Below are 17661 nucleotides of genomic sequence, written 5' to 3'. Positions count from 1 at the left end.
ACAGGTTTTAACCAATGACTATCACTTCTGAAATTTTGATGATCAAATTATCCCAAATTTGGCCAGTGGGAGTGCCTTCAAGCTGGCGTGTGTCCTTTTGAAATACCTCCATCATTCTTGAAGACTTCTTTGCTTTCTAGCACAAGATATTCCAGGTTCATTTTAAACTTTTCTGCTCTAAGCCCGTAATCAGCCATTTGTCCAAGAAGTTGGGGTTCCTTTTAGTGGAAAATGGTATTTAGAAGCCAAGATCTGGGCACGTGATGTGCTCACTGCTATTGAGGTATTGCTGCTCTCAGGCACTCTCACCCTCTTTATGGACAGAGCGAAGAGATGTATATACATATGTATATAAATACACATGCATGCATTTTACATCTGTATCATTTCTATATTTATCAATACTTACTAAAATTCATGAGTTCATCACACTAATACTTCTGACTCCAATCTCACATCACAAGGTTCATTCCAGTTTTCTCCCTTTCAATAATTGTAACTCCCTTCTCCAACAGTGAGAGTTGCTGGCTCCCATTATTCTTAACGTACATATGTATTAGATTAATCCTCCTCCTGTATTTAACCAATCTCTCAGTGCTGCTGCCACCCCAGGCTCACGTGAATGCCCTACTCATCTCTCTTTGGGTCCAATACACCACACCAGACCTTCCCTGTATGTGAAGGTCGCCTCATCCTACTTGGGCTCTAACACCCCGACCAGGTCACCTACCCTCTCTGTCTACCTAAGAAGCATTAGGACTGAATTGTTCAGGAAGGGACAGTTTTTAAAAATTTAGTGTAAAAAAATATTTTTTAAAAAGAGTATCCATTAAGTTGGAACTTGTGATAATTCAGACAGCCAAGCTAAAGTTCACTTTTGCATCATCTCTGAAGAACAGGTTTGTTAAAAGTAAATAAATAGTGTAAACAAGTTTATAACCCAGATGTTTCACCTACTTAAGAAAAGTAGGGCTTCCCTGGTGGCGCAGTGGTTGAGAGTCCGCCTGCCGATGCAGGGGACATGGGTTCGTGCCCCGGTCCGGGAAGATCCCACATGCCGCGGAGCGGCTGGGCCCGTGAGCCAGGGCCGCCGAGCCTGCGCGTCCGGAGCCTGTGCTCCGCAACGGGAGAGGCCACAACAGTGAGAGGCCCGTGTACCACAAAAAAAAAAAAAGAAAAAAGAAAAGTAATTGTTTTCAAGCACTCTAAAATCACTGGGCATGTACTCGCCTTTAATTACTGTCTAATTACAAATGATTTCTATTTTCTTCATTATAGTTTTGATAAGTCCTCTGTTTGATTACACTTTAAGAATTACTACTTAAACTCGATACAGTTAAGATCCTTTTAAAAATGTCTCTTTATTAATCAATTTGGCTTTTCAATTAATTATCTGAGATAAAGTTTTTAATCACTCAGTAATTTCTCTTTCTTAGTTAACATATCATGTTGCTCAAGAAGAAAAATGCCTTTCAATGGCCATCCAGGACTGTCCCCAAAAACCTCCCGCTCTGCATGCCATCAGTACTGGCCTCATTGCCCTCGTTATTATTTATTATGAATGCAGTGTGAGGATCCCCATAAAGCCATCAGTGCCCATCATTTGAGTGCATATTTTATTTAAGACAGTCTGCTTTATAAAACAGGGATTTATCATCAATGAACAAATTATTTTGTGCCGCAACTGAGAAGGCTTGGGAAGAGAACACATTCTGGAGTTAGAGCCCTAGTTCCTCCACTTCCTTGTTTAGTGGTTTCAGATCAGTTACTAAGTTTCGGGCATGCCATCCTTCTTATGAAGATCAAACCATTTCCACTTCAGGTTGCAGTGAGAACTAAATGAGGTCATGGGAAATACCTGCTATATAATAGGCACTTAATGAATTTGAGTTCATGTCCTTTCCCCAACAGAGCCTCATGGAAAAACTCAGTATGATTCTAAGCAGTCTTTTTCAATTTGGTCACACAGAACCTCAGAGAGAACCTATAGAAGAACATGGGTCATAACTGCTAGCTTAAACTATGTCTGCCTGTCACTGCCCTTGACCAAAACAAGGGAAACGAAAAAACACCAGCAAGAGTTCCATGACCTAAAAACAAGCAATGAACTTATCCCTTACCCAGGAGAATAATATCAGTATTCAGAGGGGGAAGAAATGAGGAATAAATAGCCTATATTTTCTACTTTGACTTCCAAATAAAGGTGCCAACTAGTCTTAGAGACCCCAACTAATCCCGGCCTGAGGGCATTGGGACCACTCTCTCAGTGATGGGTTATCTGTTTGTTCTGCCTAACCAGCTCTATCAAGTACCAGTGACTAAATATTAGGATTTAATATCTGACAAAAGAAGATCACATTATTAAAAATCAATTAGGGCTTCCCTGGTGGCGCAGTGGTTATGAATCTGCCTGCCAATGCAGGGGACATGGGCTCGAGCCCTGGTCCGGGAAGATCCCACATGCCGCGGAGCAACTAAGCCCTGCGCCACTACTGAGCCTGTACTCTAGAGCCCATGAGCCACAACTACTGAAGCCTGCGTTCCTAGAGCCCGTGCTCCACAAGAGAAGGCACCGCGCCGCAACAAAGAGCAGCCCCCACTCACCGCAACTAGAGAAAGCCCGTGCACAGCAACAAAGACCCAATGCGGCCCAAAAAAAAAAAAAAAAAAAAATCAATTAGAGGTAACCAATTTTAAAAACCAAAGGTGTTAATAATGTGATGCACTATGGGCCACACTAGCAGTGTCGGGAAAAAAAAGACAAAAATGCTAGCCCCCAACAGTGAACCAAGCACAAGTGCAAAAGTCCCAGAAGGTAAGACATGGCCTGAATAGAAAACACCAGGATGAGGAGTGAACGTAAAAATTGCCAGCAAATAATGCTAGGTGATCTATGTGCTCTGTAAATTCAATATCTGAAATATCTAAGCTTTTCTGGAATGTAAAAGTATGTGGTTTGGGTGTGTGTTTTTTTTTTTTTAATCGTGAAAATTTGTTTACCTTGAAGGGATGGAGGAGGATGTAGTGGCCTTCCTTCATACTGCTTCAAGAGCAGAGCCAGATGTTAAAAGAATGCAAACAAAATGCTGAGGTACCATCAATATACACTTTGTCTCTGCAAATAATTCTTTCTTCATATAACAGGATGAAGTTGTGTACATGTTTCATTTGCAAAGCCTCTGTGCTTCCAAACGGCTTCCAAGCAAAGGTCAAAATGTCTCCCCCTAAGGTTTACAAAGGGCCTAGTCTCTGAGTGATCTGTCACAGGCCTCAGACACAGGTGGAGGGCCAGGAGTAAAATTCCTTACCCAACTGAAGTCCACTTGTTATCCAGAAGAGCCCATGTCACCAAAAACACATGGGGACTCGCCCCAGGAAGAGAACACTTTCTTGTTTGTCAAAGCCCCCAAACCACAGCAGACACTTACCAACATTTCTGCAACAGGCAACACGGCCAGATTCCCCTCCTTTGAGACACCACCCATCAATCAAGCTTCTATTCAGTCTCTCCTCTCTTCAAACTGATGGAAGTGCCAGATGCTCTGGCTCTTCTTCTCAGTTTAGTGGGGGGAGGACAGGTGAAGAGGAAAGGTACTAGAGCTCAGAGAACTCAGAGACTGACCTGCATTTAAAGCCTTCTCTAATTGTGAAATATTCTTTGTTTCCTATTCAAGAATGTCTGGGCATGAGCAAGGCAGGTAGGAAAAACTGAGAGTTCTATATAAAATACACTGTCACCTAAAATATTTTTAAAGGGAGGGGACAGTCCACAGGCCCCTTCCATGCCACCCCAAATATTTCTGCTAGAAGGGAAGGATGGCGCAGATACTTCAGGAAGCTACTGTGAAGCTACTTGGCCTGGGAGAAGCTCTTGCGTCTGGTTTCTTCCCAAGGCAGTAGGGCTTTGTGCTCAAGCACACACTTCAGCAGCCTTGGGCAAGACACTTAACCTCTCCATAGTTACCTCACGGGGTCGTCACGAAGAATAAATGTTAACGTATATACAGTACTTAGAACAGCATTATAGGAAGCACACAGGAGGTAACACTGTCTTCCCCTTCTAATGTGTAAGTTCTCACCTCCTCCAACCCAAACCCTTTCTTTCCTTATTCTTTCAGGTCATTTGCCTGACCCTGGACTTATCTTATTCCCAACCCAGCCTGGACTCCCATGAACATTCACCAGCATTCCCTGAAGACTTCAACCCCTGGCTAGCCCACACTACCTACCCCGGCCAATCCTCACTCAGGTTCAGATGAACCCCAACTCACCACGTTCTTCACCTTGCTTTGCTGGAAAGAGCCTGCAGAGCCTCAGATCACTGCAATTACAAATGAAGGATCTCCTCTCTCAGCTAAGCCTGTAGAGCTGGTAGATGGTTCTCCCTGTGGTCCTTTTCCACTCAGACTTCATCTCCTGTTTTACAGCGAGGAATGCTTCCAATTGAGAGGGGAATGTCTCCCAGAGGGAACTCCCTCAAATATCCTCTCCATTTCCAAATTTACTCTTCCCTCTCCAAGGCTAACCTGTCATCTAGGCAGCAAAATCTCTTCCCACACCTCAGTTCTCTTCAAACCCTCTCTCTCCCCTGTTCAAGCCACCCAGCTGTATTGAGTGCCTCCTGGGTGCCAGGCTCAGTTCGTGGTTGGTGAGGCTACAGAGCTCATCCTCGTACAGTCGACAGTTAAGTCTCACCTTGTTCCTTCCCCTTAGCCTTCTGATTCATGCTTTAGAATATAAGCCCCATGAGCGTAGGGATCTTATCTATTTTCTTACTGCTTTATCCCTAGAGACTAGCATAGCTCCTGAAACACACAATGCACTCAATAAATATTTGTTGAGTTAATTCAAGTCATCCTTGATTCATTTATTCATTCAACAGATGCTCACTGAGCACTCACTGTGTGTGTGTGTGTGTGTGTGTGTGTGTGTGTGTGTCTGTCAGGTCAGGTGCTGGAGTTACAGAGGTGAGCACGACTAGTTCCTGTCCTAGAGCTGCTCACCGTAGTGACAGAGACAAACCCGAAAACCCACAGGGAGACTTCCCAATGTGACAGACAGTGGCAAGCAGGATGAACAATGATGTGCTGGACCTCAGTGGAGACCTGAACGCATTGCACTGAGCTCCTAAAGGCCAAACCTAACTGCCCACATCCAGGGCTTATCTCAGCTGACCCCCTGGGGCACCAGCCCTGATAACTATCGTTTACTTCCCTAAACTCCTTCCTGCCTGGGTTTCTCTTGCACCACCCTTTTTCCTGTTTTCATCCCACTCCTCTGACCATCTGTTAAGGGAGCGCTGTCACAACCATGGCCTAGATGACCATCTCTAGATCTAAATGGATGGCTCCCAACTTCTCTCTTGAGCTCCAGGCCCTCATTTCCACCTGCCAAGTTATAGTAAATGTCCAGCAAACATCTAAAACGTACCCAAAGCAAACACACGGCCTGTTAGCCCCCATCCTCACCCTTTTACAAACTCAAAACCCCTGCTCCACCCACCAAATGCCCACCCCAACTCCTGCATCATCCATTCACCCAGCCAAGGGCCTCTAGTCTTTCCATCTTTACTGTCACTGACTTAATTTACATTCTTCAATCACTCCTCTTCGATTGCCCCTCATCTCTCCTCCAGTATCAGATTCTCAATATGGTAATCAACTGAAGCAAGTTGAGTTTTTAAAACTGCTTTCTACAGAATAAAATGCAAATTCCTTAGAACACAAAACCCAGCCAACCCTTCCACTTTCCTCCAGGCAGCCTGCACTTGTGTCCCACTAACACCTCACCATTTCCCATATGCCCCCACCCCCTAAATCCTCCCTTGTTTGTGTCACTTCCTCTGCCTGAAATGCCAGCATAACTTTTATGAAAACAGTAGCTACCACTGACTCTGGGTACTATTACTATTATTATTCCCCATTTTACCAGTGAGTAAGCTGAGGCACACAGATATTACTTGCCCAACACTGGGCTGACCTAACCACACAAGTGTCCTGACTTCAGAACCTCAGTTCTTAACCACTACGTTATATCACCCCAATCTACTCACCATCCCCTTCACCAAGCAACTCCTAATTTCCCTTTAAGACTCAGTTCAGGGATTTCCCTGGTGGCGCAGTGGTTAACAATCAGCCTGCTAATGCAGGGGACACGGGTTCGAGCCCCGGTCTGGGAAGATCCCACATGCCGCGGAGTAACTAAGCCCATGCGTGCTCCACAAGAAGAGAAGCCACCACAATGAGAAGCCCGTGCCCCACAACGAAAAGCAGCCCCGCTCGCCGCAACTAGAGAAAGCCCGCGTGCAGCAACGAAGACCCAAGGCAGCCAAAAAAGAAAAAAAAAAGTTCAAATGTTTCCTCGATGGTGGAGACTTCCCCAATTCCCTAGGGCTCTGCCTCCAACCTCCAGGATCCCTTGGCATCATATCTCTGTCTTTATTACAGGCAGCCTCACGTTACTGGTTGAGTTCCAAAGATAAAAGCCAGGTCTTTTTATCTTGTACTATTCCCAACACTGTAGAGTGCCTGAGGCATAAATACTTAGGTAATAAACAAATTTTTCCAAGTACACAGGACATAAGAGTATATCCTGCTCACTCAAGTCTACCCAGCCTCTTACGGCTTCCAAAGACCCTACCTACACTGCTAACCCCAACCTCTCCCCTCCTCTTCTCTTGGCCCCAGGATTCTGAGGATGAAGAGTCAAAGCACTGGCTGGGGTGGCCACTCCCACAGCCAGCTGACAGCATTATCACAGCAGGGCAGGCCGGTGAGCTGCTGGCCATGGCCCCTTGATTAAAGGAGTAAACTGCATCTAAAGAGCACTTTCTCTCGCTGAAGGCAGGCAGAGGGGATATTTGATGTGCAGTTGCCAGATTTACGGTCTTTGTCATTTAAAATGTGAGAGTGGGATGGTGGACATAAAAATAAAAATGTACATAATATGACAAAAACCCTGCCATGGCTATTATTTACAACTCACTAAGAGCCAACAGGCTGGCAAAAATGTACATAATATTATTTAGTCCTGTGACCTACTTGCCACTTTTACAAAATCACCACGACTATACAGTTGGCTCTTGAACAGACAGTGTTTGAACTGTGCGTGTCCACTTATACGTGGATTTTTTTCAAGAGTAAACACTTAACAGTTGGTTGAATCCGCAGATGCAGAACTGTGGATACGAAGGGCTGACTGTAAAGTTACACTCAGATTTTCAACTGCGCAGAGGGTTGGCGCCCCTAACTCTGGCATTGTTCAAGGGTCAACTGTATACCTCATTAAAACAGATAAACTTTGGAATAGGTTTTGACTATTATTCTAGATTCTACAATTGCTCAGCACCTAACGGAGTTGGCTTGTTCTTTCTTTTTTTCTTATGTTAAAGTAGAATGGTTACCTGCTTACAGTATTTTCATAGGGAGCAAAGTAATTTTTTTTAAGTGTGAGTCACTGTCACACAGTGACCATCATCACTGTCACACAGTGACCATCATCACTGTCAATAAATAAGAATGAAGGAAGGTAGTTCCAGAACTTGAAATAAGGTTTATTCCTATGAGTGAGGCTAATAAAACCAGCAAGCACATAGTTAACTGTAATACATGCTAAGAGATGGGCTATAATTAGGGTGGTTCCCAAACACTGAAAACTTTAGTACCTGTGCTGATCTATATTCCGTATGTAATAGTTTTCATGAAGCTATAATCAACTGAGTAGGATGTTTCTTATTCTGAGACTGTCCATTCTACTCTTTTGTCAAAATGCCTTTTCTTTGAAATGGTGGTAATAAATAGTGGGTTTTTTAAAATGCCTTTACATGGCATATTTAAAACTGGTAACTCGGGCTTCCCTGGTGGCGCAGTGGTTGAGAGTCCGCCTGCCGATGCAGGGGACACGGGTTCGTGCCCTGGTCCGGGAAGATCCCACATGCTGCGGAGCGCCTGGGCCCGTGGGCCATGGCTGCTGAGCCTGCGCGTCCAGAGCTGCTCCGCAATGGGAGAGGCCACAGCAATGAGAGGCCCGTACCGCAAAAAAAAAAAACAAAACTGGTAACTCATGATGGATCCTAATATTGCTTTTGCAGTGTTACAGTTCCCTGAAACCTACGTCTGTCTGGGAACCACCATGTTAAAGTGTCTGAAGAGACTTGGGAAATAGCCAAATCCAGCTTACTTGTCTAGAATGTAGTTTTAGAAAGGAATAATTAAAATGGAAAGCACACCATGCATTTCCCCAAATTGTGCCTAAAAAACAAAAATAAAAACCTGGGACTTCAAAATTTTATATATACACAACACTTAAGATTCCCAACGCATATTAGCATCTTAAAGACTCTTAAGTCCTTGTAGTAAGCAAAGATCAGTTTAATTCCGGAAAGGAACTTTTTTTTTTTGTTTTCCAGACAAACCTGTTAGTACCCTGACAAACAGTAGGAAATGCTGAACTAATCAAATCTACTGAAGTGTGTCTAAAAACAGAATGTGTTAATTAGTGGAAGTGTGTCTTCCTGAAACCTGGAAAAGGGGCAGGGAATCACCCCACCCTCAACCCCTCCAAAAAAGAAAGTATGGCAGTGTTTTCTGTGCGGCTTCTCCGAGAGAAAGTTACATAATCTGGTAATAGGGTTTTTCTACTTCAGTTTCTCTAAAATCTAGGGGGAAAACATGCATGTACATCACCATTCCTCAATACGGATGGCCAACTCCTTTTGATCCAAATGGAAAGCTCTGGATAGGGAGGACAACATTCTGGTCATCAAAAATATCCATCGCCTACATGCTGAAGTAGCAAATTAACTCCTTCTTCTTTTTTTTCTTTTTTCCAAATCTTCTGGCTGCTCCAGGCAGCATGTGGTATCTTAGTTCCCTGACCAGGATGGAACCCACGCCCCCTGCATTGGAAGCGTGGAGTCTTAACCACTGGACCGACAGGGAAGTCCTGCAAATTAACATTTAAAAAAATCGCTTATGAATCTGGTTGGTGTGGCAACTGAGTGGACTGATAAATTTGATTCTCAAAACCAGAAAAACTGGGGATCATGTCCTGGAATATGGCAACCCACGAGTGGCTCCTTAAAAATTCTTTAAACCTCAGTGAGACAACCCAGAGTGGATCATTAAATCATTTTAGTGGTTGGGATCAGCTGTTTTGGTTTTGGTTTTGTTTTACAAAATGGACTTGAGTAGCCTATATCAGGATAGAATATATGACGTAGTATCAGAAAGTAAATATAAATACTTTTGCTTCCGTGTATACTTCATGTATGTACAGGGCCTCAATCAAATTGTATTTCTTAGTGTAGATCCAATCAAAAAGTTCAAAAGCCACTGTTCTAAGATACCCAATTAGCTGTCTAATTTCAGCTTATAAATAGGAACTTCTTGGCATAAAAAGAACAGCAACTATTTTATGCAAGCAAGGGGTTAAAAAGAAAAAAAGAATGGCACTGAGAGGTACAAGACTCACTGCTCTGGGTTCCTGAGTGGGGCAAGGAACCTTGTGCTAGGTCTCTTTTTAAGCCATTGAAGGGCATTATGTAAACCCACCACTACACAGTCTGGGTTTTTTTTACAAAGGCACGGATAACCAAAACGCACTTCTAAAGGAAAACAAAAGTGTAAGGAATTTATTTCCATATTGATTTAAAAAACAAAAACAAGACTTCACAGAATAACTGACACTCTAAACTCTTATACTTCATAGAAAAATAAGGTCCTCTGTGTCCACCGAAATGGAATTGTGCACCAACTCAAAAGCAACGCTTAACTTTCCAGTGTGAACAAGGTTTGGTTCCAAGCACAACTCAAGATCATTTCTATCTTTACAGGTTATTATTTAGAAGGTCTAGTTAGCAACTACAAAGCAATATAAATCAATGAGATCATTAAATAAAAATCTTTGAACCTGCTTTTTTATAAACCACCCATATTTAGTAAATATTATATTGGCCCAGGATGTCAAGAAATACAAAATGAGTATAATAGTCTATGGCCAAACAGCCTGCAGGCTGCCAAAAAGAAGCGAGATTCAAGCACAAAATAATTAGCCCTCTGGCACCCTTTCCCCCTCATGCGAGAAGGCTGGGACTGCTGACTGAAAGCTTCTGAAAACACTGGAATCCTAATGTCACCTCCCCACCTGAAGCCTGGCATCTCACTGACTCCACAGAGTTCAAAAAGAGGGAGAGAGTGCTCCCACCCTCCAACTAAACCTCTGTACCTAGCATTACTGAAACTGGACACAAATTGGTTACGCTTAAAAACTTCTACCAATCTACCATCCAGCTGACCTTAGCCAAAACAATTTTTTAAATTCCTGTTTTAAATTTTAGAATCTATGCATAAAAAGTTCATCTCCTCACAAGCAAAATTAGGATCTGACCCCTTCAATTCTAAAAATTTCATCAGCATAAGCTCACATGTGTTCTAACACCAATCCTGTGAAATGCTTTGTGATGGGAAGAATGCTTTGTGACTCTGGCTATTTCCAAAGTGCACGTTAGCTGCAAGCAGCCTATCTTACTCTGCATAAACCCTCCCTTGTCCAATTTCGTAGCCACACATGGCTAGTGTGAACTTTTAATGAGGCTACTGTGACTGAGAAACTGAATTTTAAAATGTATCTTAGTTTTAATTAATTTAAACTTTAAGGGAGTTCTCTGGTGGCCTGATGGTTAGGATTCTGGGCTTTCACTGCCGTGGCCCGGGTTCAATCGCTGGTTGGGGAACTGAAATTCTGCAAGCCACATGGTGCAGCCAAAAAATAAAAAAATTTTTTTTTAATTGATTACTTACTTCTATTACTAGAAAACTCTAGTATGTTTGAAAAAACTTGGGTATGTGAACGTACTTTTTCAACTGTAAAATTTATCAAATCTAAATACAGATCAAGCATTTCCAATAACATTTCACATTCAAACTGAAATGTGTTATAAAACACACACCAGATTTTGAAAACTTAGTATGAAAAAAAAAGAATGTCAAATATCTCATTAATATTTTAAAATCTGTTGCATGTTGATTTAACTTTTTGTACATATTGGGTTAAATAAAATATATATTATTAATTTCACCTGTTTTTTTCTTTTTTTTTCTTTTTGGCTGTGCCACGTGGCTTGTGGGATCTTAGTTCCCCATGGAACCCAGGCCCTTAGCAATGAAAGCAGAGTCCTAACCAGTGGACCGCCAGGGAATTCCCTCCTTTTATTTTTTTTAATGTGACTCCTGGAAAATGTAAAATAACACATGGCTCACATTCTATTTCTACTGAATGGTGCTGGCATAACCTAATGATTCCCAAACCTTTCCCACCGGAACACCTTCCAACACCAGGTTAGGGGACGTTGCCATAACCAAATACTGTTCTTCCTGTGCGGCATCAAAACCTGCTGACCGCATCTGAGATTGAGAAGTCCTGCCCTCATCTTCAGTGACTCACGACTGTCCTGCACAAGCACCTTTCTTTAATCCTTTCCCAGGTCCTCTTTCTCTTCCTGTCCCCAAGGCCCCATTCTCAGTTCTCTTTTCCATTCTCTGCACCCATGGTGACCTCATCTCCTCTCAGCTTCAACTATCACTTCTATGTGGATGACTTCCAATTCTTTATCTCCACTTCTGACCTCTTTCTCAAGCGTCAGCTCCACATTGCCAGCTGCCTGCTAACCAGTTCCATCTGGAAATCCCACCAGCTCCTTAAACTCAGTATGCCTGACCTGGAATTCCCCATCTTCATTTCTGCTGAAGGTTCCCGTCATTCACCTTGAAAACCTGGAGTCCCTGGTCCCTCTTCTAGCCCCACTGCCACAGTCTTAGGGCAGGCCCTTTCATAACAGGCCTCCTACTTGGCCTGCCTATCTCAATTCTCCCCTCAGTCCTGCCCTCTCCCAATCCCACCACTCCCAGTCCCTCCTCTGCCTCACTGCCATACTAATATTCTCAAAATACCACATTGATCACATTGCCTTCAGACTTTCAACAGACCCCCCACTATCTGCCTTGGCAATCCAAACTACTCAGCAGGCGTCCCAGCTCTCCCATAGACATTCAAACTCCCTTCAATCCCCTCTGAACACAACTAACCCTCCAGCTACAATGCTCTGCCCTCATGTCTGCTCTTCACAATTCTGCCCAATATTTAAGGCTCAGCTCAAATAAAACGTCCTCATATAAAGACGTCTCTGATCAACCCAGCCAAAATTAGCCTTTCTCCTCCCTCAAACTCCTTTTGTATTTCTAATGGTGACCACTGTAGTAATGGGAGCACATCTGTGGTTTTACCCTCTCTATAAAAGTGTTCTTTTAACACTTGCACTGCACACTGCCATTTCTGGACATCTTACCAAAGAAATCAACTTAAAAAGGAAAATCTTGGTAAAGCTGGGACCACTGATGACTCTCAAATCTACCTCCAGACAGATATCTAATTACTCCAGACCTTCATTTAGATGCCCCAAGATTAAATTACTCCAAAACTGAACTCATTTTCTCAATCCCACACGTGTCTCTCGTCTAAATAGACCCTAACTCCGTGAATGGTACCACCATCCATCAGCAGGCCAGGCCAGAGACAGAGGTGTCATCTTTTATTTCCCCAACCCTAACCCTCAATGATCAGGTTCTGTGAAATCTTTTTCCTAAATGTCTCTGGTTTTATCCACTTCTTCCCAGCTCTGCTGTCAGCCCAGGCCACCATCACCTGAGATTACTGCAACACCATCTGGTCTTATACTCAATCCTCCAGCCATTTTCTACAGTCCAACTAGAGCATATCTTTCAAAAGTTCAATCTGATCAGGTGAAATTCCTGCTGAAAACCCTTTAATTGTTCTCGGGATAAAGACTTCCAAACATGACTTATATAGACTCTTCTGCAACTCACCAGTGTTTACCTTTTCAGTTTCACTTCTCATTTCCCAGATTATCTTTTCTTTTACACACATCACCCTCCAACCATGTCCAAGTACTCTACATACAGTTCTCCAAATATGCTGAAGTCCTCTCTTGCCTCAGGGCCCTTGCATAAGCTGGTCCCTCTATGTGGGTTGGGCGTCCCTCTTTTGTAATCACCCAACACCCTGAGGACTGGCCAGGCTCCTTGCATTTATATTCTTTCTAACTTCAGGAATGGTACCTGGAAAAAAATCTTCCTACTACTCCTATGCTAGCTCTTATCCCAATGTCTGGCAGGTAATAGGTATTCAAATAATTATTTGTAATGAATGAACAGATAAAAATTTTGTTTTTCTTTGAAACAAATTCCAGTCCAATGTCAATGAATGAAAGCTGTTTGTCATCTATATTAATTCAACAGCATTGTATAAAGTGGGCAATTGACCTAAATTTTAATTTTATCTGTCTTTTGAGTCAGATAAAATTGTCTATTACCAGTTTGGTTAAATAGAGTCTACATGTGCAGGCTCAGAACAATGAAAATGAAGGAAAAAACACTGTATTTTATATTCTCCTTTGCGTTGTAAACTTTAAGACCAATTCATTTGAAACTGTTGAGAACCTTTAGATGCAAAACACAGAATGTATGAAAAGCAGCCAAGCAAATGTGGATACACCACAGAGGCAGAGCCTGAAGGGAACGGGAGAGCAGGGAGAGATGACCTCAGACCGTAGGAATGTAGGGACTTGAATAAAAGAAAAGGCTCAGCGCTGCCCCTGCCCTCATCCAGACTGAAGCTCTGGGCAATCCGTGCCCGGGCGTCATGATCCTGGGAGCCATGAGAGGATCAAGCATCTGTGGGGCCATAAAAGCCTTTCTGGTTTACTTAACAGAGAGAGAGCAAAGGGGAAGGAAACACTGAGCAACGAGACTAGGTGCTGGCCCCTTCATACAGCATTTCCCTTCTGCTTCCCAACAACATATTATTCCCATTTTACTGATTAAGAAACAGGGGCTTGGGCTTCCCTGGTGATGCGGTGGTTGGGGGTCCGCCTGCCGATGCAGGGGACACGGGTTCGTGCCCCGGTCCGGGAGGATCCCACATGCCGCGGAGCAGCTGGGCCCGTGAGCCAGGGCCGCTGAGCCTGCGCGTCCGCAACGGGAGAGGCCACAGCAGTGAGAGGCCCGCGTACCGAGGAAAAAAAAAAAAAAAAAGAAACAGGGGCTTATGGTCACATAGCTGGTCCTGGTGACCTTATACTCAGGTCTAATTCAAACACATTTTTATTGAGCACTTACTTGTGCTAAGCCCTATTCTAGATGCTGAGGATTGAGCAATAAGCAAAACACTACAGTCTGCTTTGGTTTGTGGGGAGTGATGTACCACACACAAATAATGTGATTGCAGATACTGACACAATTAAGGGGCATAAAAAAAAGTAAAACTAAGGGATATGATAGAGTAACTAGGGAGGCAACTTAAGTTGCAAGGTTCTCAGAGATAATTTAAAGGATAATTTTGCAGGCCTAGAAGAAAAAAAAGGATAAAGTGACTATCTCGTCAAACCTTAAATCGAAGTCTCTAGAACTACCAGAAGCAAAAACTTACCATCCATTCCCTGACTATCAGTAAGGAGACCATCAGGGGAAAGAACTATAGGTTATCCTAGTCATAACCCAAAGCAGTAGCTTCGACAGTCATCAGGTGGTAAATATTTCCACAGGAACCGGTGGCTGCTCAGGGCCACAGGCTGACCAAATGAATTCTTAGCTCCCCCTGCACCTACACCGGCAGCAGGCATAATAAATGATTGCTGAATATTTGAAGAAAGAAAGGAAAGCATGTTAAAATGTCACCATCGCGGGTTAAATCCCTTTTCAGGCCAAGTGGCTTCAATTCACCCCACCCACTCCACCACAAGTCTTAATCACAAGAAGGTGAGGGAAGTCGGATTAGTGTAAACCCTTGAACAATACTGTACTAGGAAACAATTAGCATAGGCTGCCCCACTCCTCAGTCAATGATCAGAAACCCCACCTTTAAATTCCGAGTTCCACTTAAAGAAAATCTAATAGCCAAATGATAATTAAAAATTAATAAGGAGTAATTATTTGGCTTCTTTAAATAAGGGTTCTCCTAATGCAGATACTCAGGCTACTTATGTACCAGGTACTTGTTCTAACTGTTGCACACAGAGGACCAAGGTAAAGCCACTGGTTCTTTACCTGGGTATCTCCCTCATTAGATGGGTACTCCTTGAGGGGAGGAACAAAGTACATTCACCTGTGTTGCCTCAGGGCCTTGTCCAATTTAAACTGCAGAAGGTCAATGATCATACTGAGTTGTAAAAATTAAATTTCTCCAAAACTTTTCAGTTCTGGGGCAGCTGGGTAGGGTGAGGCCCACCCCTTACTACTGTTATCTGCTGGGGCCTGCTCTGCAGAACCTGAAGGTCTCATCATCACATATCACTCTTTCTGTGTCTCTTTGTAAGTTTAAGAGCTGGAAAAGCCTTAGAAGTCTCTGCTTCAAATTTTAGAAGTTGATTTTTAAAGGACTGTCCCGGTGGCGACAGAGAATAACAAATGGCCATTCAAAGCTGAACAACAGGGCTGAGTTTGCGCCATATACCAAAGATGCCAATGCTTCCTTTCTGGCACACAGATGGAAGGACTGAAAAACAGTTTAAAAATAAGATACCACTTCTGATAAATAGGCGCTATCAATTTTTGTGATGCTTCAGTAAAATCTTAATAATGAATCTGTGACAATTCTTCCTGAGACAGAGTAGCCTTGTGAATAATGACATTAATATCACAAGTAGACCCAGCATTGGGGGTGGGGAGACTTCAGTGAGGACTGTATTATTTTTCTCCAGTAAGAAACTTCCCCTGCATACACTGTCTCATTTTTAAAAACCACAACATGCAAGTTCTAATATCCCTGGGGTTTTGCTGGTCATAGCATCAGCTACATCTCTGAAGTTTTTAGATTCATTTCATGCTACCAACAGAAAGAAAACTTCAACAAAAGGCACAAATACCATCCATCTGCACACTTGATTTATTACTCATTTTTATTTGCTCCTGAATTCCCATAGTTTGGTGTGCCATAAGGACTGGCCCTGAAGGAACTTAGATCCAAAATGGCAGCTGAGCTTCTGAAACTCATCAGAGCCATAATGCCTAACATACGTGAAACCAGGTCTTATTTATCGCACTTCTCAACCTGTCTAGGAGAGAAGAATATTTACCAAAACATTTCAAAGAATCAGATGGCATTCTGTTAATGTTCATTATATCATTCTTCTTCTTGCCTAAGAGACCAGGCACCCTGCTTCTGGTCCCTCTGCTCTGCAAACTGAATTAAACTGCTATTCACATGTTTACAGTCCACAAAAACAATCTAATGGCAAAACATGGAAAGCTTAGGTTCTTCTCATTCTTCTTCTGTAAGGCCAACTTAGGAAATGGGCGTAAAATGAATCATCTAACAAGTAAAGCCCCAAATAAGCGCTTTCATTTTCAGAAAAAACAACAACAAAAATCAGAGCTCTAATTTTCCTTAGGTCTACCACAAAGCAACACTCCCTATCACTATGGTAATTTCTGTCTTTTCCTTTAAATTCAAGCTGTAAAAAAAATTTTTAAGAGACAAATTTGTTCCAGATTACCTCCTGACTGTAATGTTTCCAATCCCTCTTACACAAAAGCTGAACTTATACCAAAAAAATTTACACTGAATTTAAACCGTCACTTCTCTACTCATTTCCACTAATATAATAACATTAATTTTAGAAAAATAATAAAATACTTGCTCTTTACAGACAGAGGACTTTAATTATCTTTATGAATTCAAATGGAAAGTCTTTTTGTTAAATTAGCATGAAAGTCCCTTCATCTACACACAATTGGCCCAAAGAAACAGGCCATTTTCAGCACAAGAGGCCAATCCATTTTAACAGTGAATAAAGCTTTTGAAAGCACTACACACCCTCTTCCAGACTGTCAAATTTTCAAAATGGTCCAGCATTTTTTTTGCATTTTTTTAACACTTTCAGGTCCAGCAAACATCTTATAATTAGATTAATTAAAAAGGAAACAACAACAGCCAAAAAAAGCCACTGCTCACTTCTGATCAAAATTATTCCATTTATGCTTAATTAGCTTTAATCCAAGTCTACATATTTAATGATGGGGATATGACAATTCAACCTATTTGCATATTTTAAATGCCCTTTCTAAACTATACTTTGTAACAGATTTAGAAAAATAGTCTGTTTCTCATGCCAATATGCTAAGGCATAAATCAGGAGGATACAAATTAGGAAGGAAAAAAAAAAAAGAAAACAAGGCCTCTCAGAGCCAGGGATGTGCTGGGAGGCGGGGGGCGGGGGGGGGGGGTAATTTCCCCGGGGGGGGTGCAATTTACCCGCCGCATCAAAACTACGATCCTTTCAGCCCACCAGACCGAGAAGCATTACATCACACTCTCACAATGATAGGGGGAGGTGGCTCTGAGAAAGCAAGTTTTCAGCCGCCTTCCCTCCCTGTTCCCAGGCTTTCTAGAATCCTGCATTAGGAGTAATGGAATTTAACTTCAGTGCACTGCACACACAGTTTCAGGGGTAACACATACAGCTACTTATTTAGGTGACCCAATATGACCACTTCACAATGGATACGTGGCTAAAACAGGCAACTACACACACAGATGCTGAATTTGTGCTGAAAAGCCCAGTTCATCTGTGTAAGATTAAACAGAAAT

General features: G+C 42.6%; 1 protein-coding gene across 6 annotated transcripts in view; it reads right to left on the bottom strand.

Moving 5' to 3' along the window:
* The window catches only part of TNRC6B (trinucleotide repeat containing adaptor 6B), a 251205-nt gene that overhangs the window by 115267 nt on the left and 118277 nt on the right, over positions 1 to 17661 (bottom strand). The window lies entirely within an intron of this gene.

This window comes from Delphinus delphis, chromosome 11 (genome assembly GCF_949987515.2).
Source record: "Delphinus delphis chromosome 11, mDelDel1.2, whole genome shotgun sequence".
Taxonomy (NCBI): domain Eukaryota; kingdom Metazoa; phylum Chordata; class Mammalia; order Artiodactyla; family Delphinidae; genus Delphinus; species Delphinus delphis.
Note: the sequence above shows the minus strand (reverse complement) of the source record. Positions and strands in the feature narration are given on the sequence as shown.